A 13,452-nucleotide genomic window follows, 5' to 3' on the forward strand; every position below is an offset into this window, starting at 1 on the left:
ACTAAATGACAAAACAGAGAGAACAATTTTTTTTAAAGAGCAATAGAGAGGGAGGCTTATATCCAGGGGTTCCAATGCAATGCACTTGTACATAATGATTAGGGATTTGGGATTATTTTCATAGTCGATTAATCTGTTGAATATTTTCTCAATTAATCGGTTAGTTGTTTGGTCTATAATAAGTCAGAAAAATGTGGGTCAGTGTTTCCCCAAAAGCCCAGGAATGGTCCACGAATGTCTCGTTTTGTCCACAATGTTTAGATACCCAGTCTGAATGCTATAGCAAAACAAAAACAACAAATATTAATAACATATTTATTAAATGTATAAAAAAATTTGAATGTAGGATATCAACTACACACTAACCACAACTAAAGTGTAGCTACAAGTGTGGTCATGCTTCATTTCAAATCTGAGGAGGATATCTCTAAAATTATGCATCTTATAATTGTAAGACCATATCATGGGAGGCTTTGGAGAAGTTTCAGAAAAGACTGATAAGATGCTTTCATATATTTTATCAAAGACACAGACAGCTTCATTGCAGAAGGACATCCTTTTGGTCACGTGGTTCACGTGAGATGATTGACAGCTTTACAAACTAATGATATCGCACTGATGTCATAGCTGACGCAAATCAATAGGCTTGTTTGAGATGAGCAAAATCTGCGCAGAACCGATCACCGGTGATCACCGTGAGATGCATGCCGGTTAGAAAAGTGTCCGTGTTACTTCCGCCTTGCTCTGATGTCATGCTGACGTGTGCCAAAAAACTCTGGCGACGGCGAGGCGGCTGTGTCGGATTGAGCAGTCGAGGGCAGTTGCTCTCCAGCGATTGCGCTGATCAAAAGCATGATGGGAAACGACTGACTGATGACACAGCTTCATGCTCATTGCCTGAGAAAGTCAGCTGATACATTTTCTCTTTATTCTAAGAATTAGATTACCCATTTATTTATATTTACATGCAAACTAAACAAATACAAAACACGCCTAGTGAAGTTAAGAACTGGGACATATGTTTATTTTATTTATAATGTGTTTATTTTATCGTAATCAGAATTCTTCCTTGTAATTTTCACTTTATTCTATTGTATGTTTGTGTGAATTAATTAATCAATCCATTAAAAATATACATGCACACATACATATCAAATGGACTGTTTAGTCACTATGCCTCATCTTTGTGCGGTTTTATCTGGCTTAAAACAAGGGAAGAAATTCTGAAGAATGTTTGCTACAAAACAGCTTTGACTTGCATAGTATGGAAAAATACTATGGACGTGAAATGGTGGCAGAAACCTGCTTGTTTGCAAACATTCTTCTTAATTTCCTCCTTTGTGTTCAGCTGAACAAAAGAATTTATGCACATGATGACAAAACAGTGGTATTTCGCTTACATCCACTTCAAACAGCGAGATTCAGGAAGTGTCCGACTTCAAAGGTCTTTTTTGACCCCTCCCCTTACTGCAGCCACCTACTCTCGCCTACATTTCAGGTGAGGCAAGGCACATCTCAAACAAGCCTAATAAGAGGAGAGTAATCGCTAGCTCTGTTAGCTGTTTGAGCTCTTCAGATCGCATAAATCAGTGCAAAATAAATAGAAATGTTATTCTGTATGACGAAATATTTTACAAACGTCATAAAATTATTATTTCTCCAAATGTGCGCACCATTGGACTATATAGCCCTGGAAGATCGTGGATATTGTATGTATACGAACACAAATAAAATGAGATGAATGGCTGTTGTATGAGTGATGATTTCTATTCAAAATAACGAACATTATTATTATTATTAACGGAGGTTTACCGTTCCCGCGAAACTGTGAACGCCTAGTGATAACTTTAACTAGCTAGGTAGAGGTGACTTGAGTCAGTGGCATGAATCTACCGTGAACCAAATTAACCTCAAAAACATGAAGTTTAGTACTTTTTTCCGAGCTCACTCACTTTGGGCTTGTAGTCAAGGCCGTTTGCTGGCATCAGGAGGAGGGCTGCTGTCTTGACGGTGCTTAAAAAATTGCCGGATATTCATTTTCTAATCTTGATGCAGTCTGTTGCGTGTCGTTCAAGAACCATTCGTTCATTTTGAACGAATCTTTAAAATGATATTTTGTGTTGACCATACATGGGCATTACGCAACATATGGGTTCTGAATCGACAGGTGAGGTCCGAGTCTTTTATTCTTCCTTTCAGTCCCATACAGACGGAAAGAGAAAAGATTCATTCATTTTGCTGAACGAGAAAAGATCCGTGTCAATAAAATGATCCGAACTTCCCACTACTTCTGGCAACATCGCAAGCAATTGGTCAATACTGACAGTTGCAGTGCAATATGAACAACCTATGAAACTAATAATGAACAATATGAAACTAAAACGACATAAACTTAATTTAAAATGGCTTAGGAACAGTAGGCTATTTAGAGGTGGATAAACGCACTTTGGAGGTGGGTAAACGCTATTTCCGAATTTTGGGAGGTGCGTAAACAGCGTTTACGTGCATTTAGCCTCCACTACATCCCTGGCGAAGCGCCTCTAGTTACTTTATCTTAATGCAATAAAAGTTATAAATGCTTCAATTTATTCCAAACACACCGTTTACTTTTCTCTGGCAATGAGTGGTGCTTATTCGAGACTGATTCATTCTTTTGAGTCAATTCTGTTCAAAGGCTTGATCAAATCAGTTAGCAAACCAGTCAATTGGTTCGTGAATCAGTCTGAATGATTCGCACGCAAGCCATCTGAAGCAGTTCACTCAGAGTTGTGACAGAAAGTTTAAGAACATCAACATGCAGACAAGAACATGCCGGTTAGAAAAGTGTCCGTGTTACTTCCGCCTTGCTCTGATGTGATGCTGACATTTGCCAAAAAACTCTGGCGACGGCGAGGGCAGTTGCTCTCCAGCGACTGCGCTGATCAAAAGCATGATGGGAAACAACTGACTGACGACACAGCTTCATGCTCATTGGCTGAGAATGTCAACTGACACATTTTCTCTTTATTCTAAGAATTAGATTACCAATTTATTTATTTATATTTACATGCCAACTAAACAAAAACAAAACACGCCTAGTGAAGTTAAGAATTAGGACATGTTTATTTTATTTATAATGTGTTTATTACATTCTTTTGAGTCAATTCTGTTCAAAGGCTTGATCAAATCAGTTAGCAAACCAGTCAATTGGTTCGTGAATCAGTTTGATTGATTCGCACGCAAGCCATCTGAAGCAGTTCACTCAGAGTTGCAATAAAGATCTTTATTAGATGAACACCGCATGTGCTGTCTATGGTTCGACAGATATAGCCTAGGCAACATTTGATTACAGTACACGATACCACTATGACATTAGTTTGTTGTACGTGTAACTTATAACAGAGGGGAGCCAAGTTGAATGCAGCAAGTTTAATATTTTCAATATTTGATACAATAATAACGGTGTGAGATTATTCAGCAAGTCATATCATCCGCTGCTAAATTCAGATCAGAGTTCGCTGGCTGGCGCTGAGCCAGCACTGCGCATTTTAACCAATCACACCTGATTCTGTTGAGCTTATGAATGCAATGACCAATCAGGTGTTCAGATCAGTCATCACTAAAATGCCAGTGAAAATGATCTTTGATAATGTAAATGTTATTTGCTCTCTTTCTGTACAATAAAATATTAGTAGCCGTTTTTATATCACATTAACTTTCAATGTTAAATTCATATTTAATATAAAATCAGTCATATAAAAATTTTTATGGCATGACACCAATATCTGTTACCAGACAGGTTTTTATGCATAGTTAATAGATTACATTATTAGGCTACTTTGACCATAGCATATTATCTAACATAATATATGAAGATGAGAATCAAGATATTTCATGATATAGTTCATGCATCTGGGAACCTTTCTAATAAAAAATTAATAAATAAATAATTCTTAATAATAATTTGGAAATATGCCGTTGTGCCTGCTGTGTGTCACATGATGACCCCCCTACCACCACTCGTGCCCCCTTAAAAATAATGAGTGCATGACTATTTTTACACTAAATAACCTGTCACAGAGTATGAAATAAATACCCTCCAAACCGGAGCTAGCTCTGTTCCAAGAGGAATGTCTTCAACTAGACACAATTAAAATTAATATTTACGCTTGTAGAAATATACATTTGTTTCCATTTTGTAGAACAGACAGAAGAAGATCTGTCAATGTGCATTTGGTTCGTTATGTTCAGATGTTCTTTTTGTTCCTCAGTCAGGTTTGTGACTGAGAGGGAAGAGTTACAAGAAAGAATGTGAGGACAAAATAAATGTATATAATTTTATGTTTGTAGTTTATTTAGAATATATTAACCCACAAAATAATTTAATATACAATTGCGATTGCAGATAAACAGTTTATTAGGAACAATCAAAGCTGACTTTCAAAGCTGAATTCTTTGCATCATTACTCCAGTCACGCAGTCCTTCAGAAATCCTTTTAACAATCTGATTTTCTACAAAAACAACAAAAATAAATGTATTGTTATTATTATCATCATCATTATTAATGTTGAAAAGAGCTGAGAATATTTTTCAAGTTTTTTTTTTTTTTTGGGGGGGGGGGGGGGGATTGAAAGAACAGCATTGTTTGTTACATTTCCCAGGCAGAAATGTTACATTCCTAGGACGTTCTCAGAAGTCCCCACTGGTGTCAAGGACGTCGCCTAGTAACGTTCCGGGAGCGTTTGGAGACGGTCATGATGTGGAGTTCTTTTAAGGGTCGTGGGACGTTATTTTCCGGACCTTCACAGAACATTCAGAGGACATTATGTGAAGATTCTCAGAACGTCCCCACTGTTCTCAGGGACCTGTAGGGAACCAAACTAGAATGTTACTGCAAAAAAACATTTGTTCTTTCAGAAACTAGCATGCACGTTTAACACATTCAAAGATAAAACCAGTCATTTATTTTGTGTGAACAAAAACAGATTATAAATAAGTTATATATTACATAAATTATATATATACACATATGCAGTGGGTACAAAAAGTTTTCAGACCCCCTTAAATGTTTTACTCTTTTTTTATATTGCAGCCATTTGCGAAGTTCATTTTTTTCCTCATTAATGTACACACATCACCCCATATTGACAGAAAAACACAGAATTGTTGACATTTTTCCAGATTTATTAAAAAAGAAAAACTGAAATATCACAAGTATTCAGACCCTTTGCTCAGGAGAAGCACCCTTTTGATCTGATACAGCCATGAGTTTTTTTGGGAAAGATGCAACAAGTTTTTCACACCTGGATTTGGGGATCTTCTGCCATTCCTCCTTGCAGATCCTCTTCAGTTCTTTCAGGTTGGATGGTAAACATTGGTGGACAGCCATTTCCAGAGATGCTCAATTGGGTTTAAGTCAGGGCTCTGGCTGGGCCATTCAAGAACAGTCACAGAGTTGTTGTGAAGCCACTCCTTGGTTATTTTAGCTTTGTGCTTAGGGTCACTGTCTTGTTTGGAGGTGAACCTTCAGCCCAGTCTGAGGTCCTGAGCACTCTGGAGAAGGTTTTCGTCCAGGATATCCCTGCACTTGGCCACATTCATCTTTCCCTCGATTGCAACCAGTCGTTCTGTCCCTGCAGCTGAAAAACACCCCCACACATGATGCTGCCTCCACCATGCTTCACTGTTGGGACTGTATTGGACAGGTGATGAGCAGTGCCTGGTTTTCTCCACACATACGGCTTAGAATTAAGGCCAAAAAGTTCTATCTTGGTCTTATCAGACCAGAGAATCCTTCAAGTGGTTTTTAGCAAACTCCATGGGGGCTTTCATGTGTCTTGCACTGAAGAGAGGCTTCCGTCGGGTCACTCTGCCATAAAGCCCTGACTGGTGGAGGGCTGCAGTGATGGTTGACTTTCTACAACTTTCTCCCACCTCCCGACTGCATCTCTGGAGCTCAGCCACAGTGATCTTTGGGTTCTTCTTTACCTCTCTCACCAAGGCTCTTCTCCCCCGATACCTCAGTTTGGCCGGACGGCCAGCTCTAGGAATGGTTCTGGTTGTCCCAAACATCTTCCATTTAAGGATTATGGAGGCCACTGTGCTCTTAGGAACCTTAAGTGCAGCAGAACTGTTTCTGTAACCTTGGACAGATCTGTGCCTTGCCACAATTCTGTCTCTGAGCTCTTCAGGCAGTTCCTTTGACCTCATGATTCTCATTTGCTCTGACATGCACTGTGAGCTGTAAGATCTTATATAGACAGGTGTGTGGCTTTCCTAATCAAGTCCAATCAGTATAATCAAACACAGCTGGACTCAAATGAAGGTGTAGGACCATCTCAAGGATGATCAGAAGAAATGGACAGCACCTGAGTTAAATATATGAGTGTCACAGCAAAGGGTCTGAATACTTAGGACCATGTGATATTTCAGGTTTTTTTTAAATAAATCTACAAAAATGTAAACAATTCTGTGTTTTTCTGTCAATATGGGGTGCTGTGTGTACATTAATGAGAAAAAAATGAACTTAAATGATTTTAGCAAATGGCTGCAATATAACAAAGAGTGAAAATTTAAGGGGGTCTGAATACTTTCCCTACCCACTTAATAAATTAATATTAATGTGGTCATGCATAGGAAGCGTATAGAAAATGACTCAAAAAAAAAAAAAATATATTTATATTCATTTTTAGTTGAGTAAATGCTGAAAAACAAGTAACAAAAAAAAATTATATTAAATATATACTGTGTGTACTGTGTGTGCGTGCGTGTGTATCAGTGTTACAACCCTGGCTCTAGGGATGCAACAAAGGACACAAAAGTATGCCAATCAAAATATGTTTATTTAATAACAAAAGGAAAAAAGAGGACTGACGAAGCAGAAACACTGCTACTGTGCTAGCTGCAAGACAAAAGGAAGTGTGAGAGCATGTGTCCTAGATTTAAAGCGGCTCCCTTCAGGTGGATCCAATTAACCCGTTAATTGCAGGAGAGCTACCAGGGAAACTGCAATGAAACAGATTAAAACACTCCCACATAACACTCCCACCCTTAAAACATTGCTATAGACCAACCTATGGCAAGGTCAACAAGTACATAAACGATAGACAAACACAAGCACTTACGACCTTGACAGAGCATCCGCCAAAACATTATCCTTCCCACAAATATAGCAGACTGTGAGATCATATCCCTGCAAAAACAGACTCCATCGCATTAAGCGCTGGTTAGAATTTCTCATGCTGTGCAGGAACACTAGGGGATTATGATCAGTGTACACAACAAGTGAAACGCTGGATGAAACATACACATCGAAATGATTCAGAGCAAGAATAAGGGCCAAAACTTCCTTTTCAATTGTAGAATAATGCTTCTGATGGATATCAAATTTCTTTGAAAAATAGCACACAGGATGCTCAACTCCCACTGAATCATCTTGGAGGAGAATAGCACCCACCCCAAAATCACTAGCTAATTTGAAAGGTCTGTTAAAATCAGGGGCAACAAGAACAGGGGAACTGCTCAACAATGCCTTCAGATTGTCAAAGGCAACCTGACATAACTCTGTCCAAACAAAAGGAACCTTAGGGCTAAGCAGGTTAGTCAAAGGTGTAGCAATATTTCTGCAAAAATTCCTATAGTATCCTGCCATACCCAAGAAACATTTTAGTTCCCGCCGAGATGATGGTACAGGAAAATTCACAATGGCCCCCACTTTTGCTCCTACTGGAGACACATGTCCATGGCCAACAACTTTACCCAAGTAAGTGACTGTGGCCTGCCCAAACTCACACTTGGAGAGATTCAGGGTCAAGTTTGCAGCCTTTAACCTCATGAACACATCTCTAAGCTGGGCCAAGTGTTGAGACCAGGTGGAACTATAAATTACCAAATCATCAAGGTAAGCCTCACATCCTGCAACTCCTTCTAACAAAAGACGCTGGAAAGTGGCAGGTGCATTTCACATACTGAATGCCATAACATTATATTGGCAGAAGTTATCTGGTGTGACAAAAGCAGAGATCTCACGGGCTCGCTGGCTAAGTGGAACCTGCCAGTAGCCTTTCAAAAGGTCTAACTTTGAAACCAACTAGGTCAATGCAATCATCTAACCGTGGAAGAGGATAGGAGTCGGGTTTCGTGATGGCATTTACCTTACGAAAATCGTTACAAATCCGAAACCAACCATCATGCTTCTCAACTAATAAACATGGTGAACTCCAAGCACTACAAGTCGGTTCAGCTATGTTATGTTCTAACATATACTCTACCTCTTTGTGCAAAAGCTGGCGTTTAACAGGATTTACCCTATATGGATGTTGCTTAATAGGGTTTACTTGACCTACGTCAATGTCATGCTCATACTCTTCCTCTTTGTGCAAAAGCTGGCGTTTAACAGGATTTACCCTATATGGATGTTGCTTAATAGGGTTTACTTGACCTACATCAATGTCATGCTCTAGAACATTGGTACAAGAGGGAACATCAGAAAACAAGGCAGAATATTGATAAATTAAATGAATTACATCAGAGCGCTCAGAAGGATTTAAATACGACAAATGAAAGTCTAAATCAGCAAGAATCTCAGAATTTGGCAATCTTCTCTGAGCAATCTCAGAGACAGCAACCCCTTCTACAGTCTCAGTAGTTGGAGCATTCAGTGCAGCCAAGGCCTTGACCTCGGTAGACGCAGTTTGGTTACGGTCAAAGTAAGGCTTGAGTAAATTCACATGGCACATTCTGGTTTTCCTTTTAAGATTTGGTGTTTTAAACCAAGTAGTTAAACTCCCCAACTTTCCGATCAGTAGTATATGGACCACTATATTCAGCCTGCAATGCAGAACCAAGTATTGGTAAGAGCACCAACACTTGGTCTCCTGAACAAAACACACAATGTTTAGCATTTCAATCATACCAAGTCTTCATCTTCTCCTGAGCTGCTTTCAAATTTCCTTTGGCCAGTTCACAGGCTCTACTAAGTCTGAAACGAAAGTAAGACACATAGTCCAAGAGGTTAGTAGGAGTTGAATGCTCAACATCTAACCACTTCTCCTTTACCAATTTCAAGGGCCCCCTCACAGTGTGGCCAAACACAAGTTCAGCTGGACTGAAACCAAGGGACTCCTGAACCACCTCTCTAACTGCAAAGAGGAGTAATGGAATGCCATCATCCCAGTCTCTCTCAAACTCTTTGCAGTAGGTCTTCAACATAGTCTTAAGAGTTTGATGGAATCTCTCAAGTCCACCTTGAGACTCTGGATGATACGCGGATGAGACATTATGCTGAATAGAAAACTGCTTTAACAGCTGAGAGAACAGGCAAGACATAAAATTAGACCCTTGATGAGACTGAACAACTCTTGGTAGTCCAAACACTGTGAAAAACTTAATAAGGGCTTTGGAAATGGCAGGGGCAGTAATCTTGCGCAAAGGAATAGCTTCAGGAAACCTTGTGGTGGCACACATAATTGTGAGAAGATATTGATTACCTGACTTAGTACAAGGAAGAGGCCCAACACAATCAATCAAAACATGTTCAAATGGCTCTTCGATGGCAGGAATAGGATATAGTGGAGCTGCAGGAATAGACTGGTTAGGTTTGCCTACAACCTGACAAACATGACAGGATCTGCAATACTGAGCCACATCGGACCTCACCCCAGAAAAAATGCCTTAACACACGATTCAAGGTTTTCCTGACCCCCAAGTGGTCAGATCGATAAACTTCTGGAACCACCACTTGAAACACACTACTCCAGTCATCCTCACGTGATATTTTCAGATCCACTTTCTCATCAAAACACCATCACTAACAAAATAGCCAGACGCAACATTTGATAGTACTTAATCAGACACTAAATCTTCAAACATGGGTGACAAAGTGGAGTCTTGTTTTTGCTCAAGTATTAACTGTTCAGGAGATGGAAACATCTTTCCACTTGCTGACAAGTTCATGTCACCTAGGACCATGAAAGTATCATAAAGCGGTATCACAGATTCACTGTTAGAAGATATGTCTTCAACATGCCTCTTAGCCGACATTGCACAAGTATTTGCACAAACAGGAAAAGTTTCTGGAAATGCCAGTTCAAGTTCATCTGGACCGTCTGATTCAAGGACAGTAGAGGTTACTTCAGGGACAGCTAGCACTTTCCCACCAGCTAAATCATTCCCTAGAATAAAGGACAAACCATCTATGGGAATCTGGGAACAAAGTGCAACAACAACATCCCCAGAGACTAAATCTGATTGGAGATTAATGCTATGTAAAGGCATAGACAAAAATCCTCCACCAAAACCTTTAACAATTACCTCTGAACCTTGAGCAGACTTTTCATTGAAGGAAAGGACATCATATAGAATCATAGATTGAAAAGCTCCTGTATCTCTCCAGATCTTGACGGCTTGCCTGTTTTCAGGGTCATAAGATAGACACACACAACCGTCCATCAAAAATGATGATGATCCAGCTAACTCACGATTCTTACATGCAACATTAACAACTGAAGATGCCAGAGGAAGACTTGGCACAGGGCTTATGAATGCTACAGTCTTTGCGGATTTATGTTTCTTACTTAGAACAGGACAATCTGCGATAAGATGACCTGGTCTCTTACAATAAAAACAAGACCTTTCTGAAATCAAATCATACTTAGTCATTTTATTGGCAGGTGATGAGCCAGAGGGCACAGACTTCACAAATTGAGACCTGTTATACTTACTCTGGTCCTGAACCTCAGAGTGTTTGTCACCAAACTTTACCTTATGGCTCAAGATAAACTCATCTGCTAAGATTGCAGCTTGTTCTAAAGTCACTGCCTTCTGCTCATTCAAATAAACTGAAACAACCTCAGGCAGACAGTTTTTAAATTCTTCAAGCAAAATGAGTTGTCTAAGATGTTCCTTACTTTACACCTTCTGAGATGTACACCACCGATCAAACAGATTCTCCTTCTGTTTTGCAAACTCAACATAAGTGTCATGAGCAAACTTTGTACAACTTCGAAAGTCCTGGCGGTAAGCTTCAGGTACCAGCTCATATGCCTTCAAAATAGCCGTTTTAACCTCATAATTAGCACTCTTCTCAAGGCTTAGAGCGGAATAAGCTTCCCGAGCTCTACGCACCAAGATACTTTGTAAAAGCAGAGTCCACATAGTTCTAGGCCACTTTGACATGGATGCCACCCATTCAAAATGAGAAAAATATCTCTCAACAGCTTTCTCAGAAAAAGGACGTATTAACTTACAGTTTTTCTCAGTCACTTTGGTACATTTCTCAGATCAGAATTGAAATTCTCAAAACTACCTGTTCAATTATCACATCATTGTGTCACCTGTGCACATCAAAAAACAGTTTCTCATTTCTTTATACAAGTTGCAAATGCTTTGGTACATCCATGCAAATGATTATGTACAATTCTCTGTTGTTTCCTACATTATCAGTTGCTTATGTCATGTTGATCAAAATAAATTATATTGGGTCTCTGTTGAATAGTCTCACCACCCACAACATTTAGCCACAAGCTCATAGCATAAGTCTTTACATGCAAAATGGTTGAACAAGTTATCATAATATGTCAAGCATATTTCTATACTTTCTATATTTCCATTAGACTTTTTTCTAAATCTGTCCTGAATTGGTAAATTGCTCCCAGGCGAATCTTGACTTTCTCTAACGAAGGTGCTTCTCATGAAGCATCAAGTAGCAGGTATATATATAGCTTAATGTTTGACAATGGAAGGACAAGGAATTGGACGGGGTCAAGAGCCAGAGAGAAGACGAAGAAGAGGAGTGAGGCTGCGTGGTGGAGGAGTTGGAAAGCAAAACCGAGGAAGAGGCAGAAGAGGCCGAGGACATATGCACGTTCCTCATGAGATTAGAGCCACACTCGTAGACCACGTTCTCAATCAAGGGCTTACAATGGCCAAGGCTGGTCGAAGGGAGCAGCCAAATGTTGTAAGAACAACTGCGTCCTCGATTATTCAGACTTTTCGTCGACAGAATAGGTATGTAATCTAACAATAGGCATTGTACACTGTACTTTCATTACTAATTTTTTTCCCACATAGGACTGCAAGACAAATTCACAGGGATGGCAGAGGGCCCCCTTTCACACGTGAACAGGAGGAGGCCATTTGCACCATGGTAATAGAAAACAATGCAATAAGACTAAGGCTAGTTTTTTTACTAGCTCAACTAGATAACATAGCTAACTTGTATCTTGCAAGGTTGTTCTTTGGTTAATTTAGTCATTTAAGTTACACAGATCGTTTGTTAGACAGTGCATTGTGATGATAGGATATGTAGCATAAATGTGGATGATCCCAGCAAATAAAAAGTATAATTGCAAAAAGAAAGATTATTAATCTATTTTTAAATTGAACAGGCTGACATGTGAAACCATTTGAGACTGACTTTTGACCAAAAAATTGATATCATGATTTTAATAGTTGTTATTTAGAATACAGTGAAGAATTTTAGCTGCATAACTCATGTTCATGTTCATGGCTCTTAAAATTTTTGATGAAAGAAGCACATGTACACTGCTGCTCTGGTAACACATTGAACTTTAATCTAACAGTCCCGTTTGTGTAATGGAATGGATACACATGAAAGCAGAATACATCTTTGTAAATATTAAGTATTTTTTGATGACATTTAATTTGACAATATTTCACTTTTTTCTCTCTTTTAGGAGGTGAAAACAAGTCTAAACCAAGACTTATACCTAGATAAATTGACTCACAGTAATTTAAGTTCCAGCTGTCGAACAGGTGGGATTTAATTTTTACAAAGCCATAAACTGTAAGCCCTCACTGTATGTGTGTGTTGTTTTGTTTTTCAACAGGATGGATTATCGGTGGGGAGTAGGGCAGTGGTCAGGCTTGGGGAGCTTGTGGTTCCTGTAAGCAATGGAGTGATGATGAAGCTGGTTTGAATTTGAACAGTGGAGTGCTGAAGCTGGTGTGGCTGTAAGTGTAAGATAGAAGATTATATTGTCCATATTTAGTCAAAATTATTGTCAAGTGCCAGAGTTACCACAAACAAGTCATATCTTTCTCAATTACATTTTTTCACTTAAACTGAGCAGCTTCTGGCATTCATTGATATTCACTTGTTGTGCATGTGTATATATGTATGTGAATGTGTCTTAACATAACTTTAGGATGTTAGTAATTAGGACCATAGAAACACAAGAAAAATATAAACAGCACATACTGTAAATTATTATACCATATTGGAGCAGTCCCCTTTTCCCTCCAAAATGAAACGCACAAAAATTAATTAAATTCAAGGGGTTTTATTGGCAGAAACGTTATAAGAACATTTCCAAAGCATCAAAATAAAATTTTAAATACACACAATATATACAGTAATATTAACATTAACAGAACTGGGTGAGGAACAGCCAAACTCAGCTAAAAAAAAAAAAAAAAAACATACCACGGCAAGACGAAGCAACAAGACGGAT

This window comes from Carassius gibelio, chromosome B4 (genome assembly GCF_023724105.1).
Source record: "Carassius gibelio isolate Cgi1373 ecotype wild population from Czech Republic chromosome B4, carGib1.2-hapl.c, whole genome shotgun sequence".
Lineage (NCBI taxonomy): Eukaryota > Metazoa > Chordata > Actinopteri > Cypriniformes > Cyprinidae > Carassius > Carassius gibelio.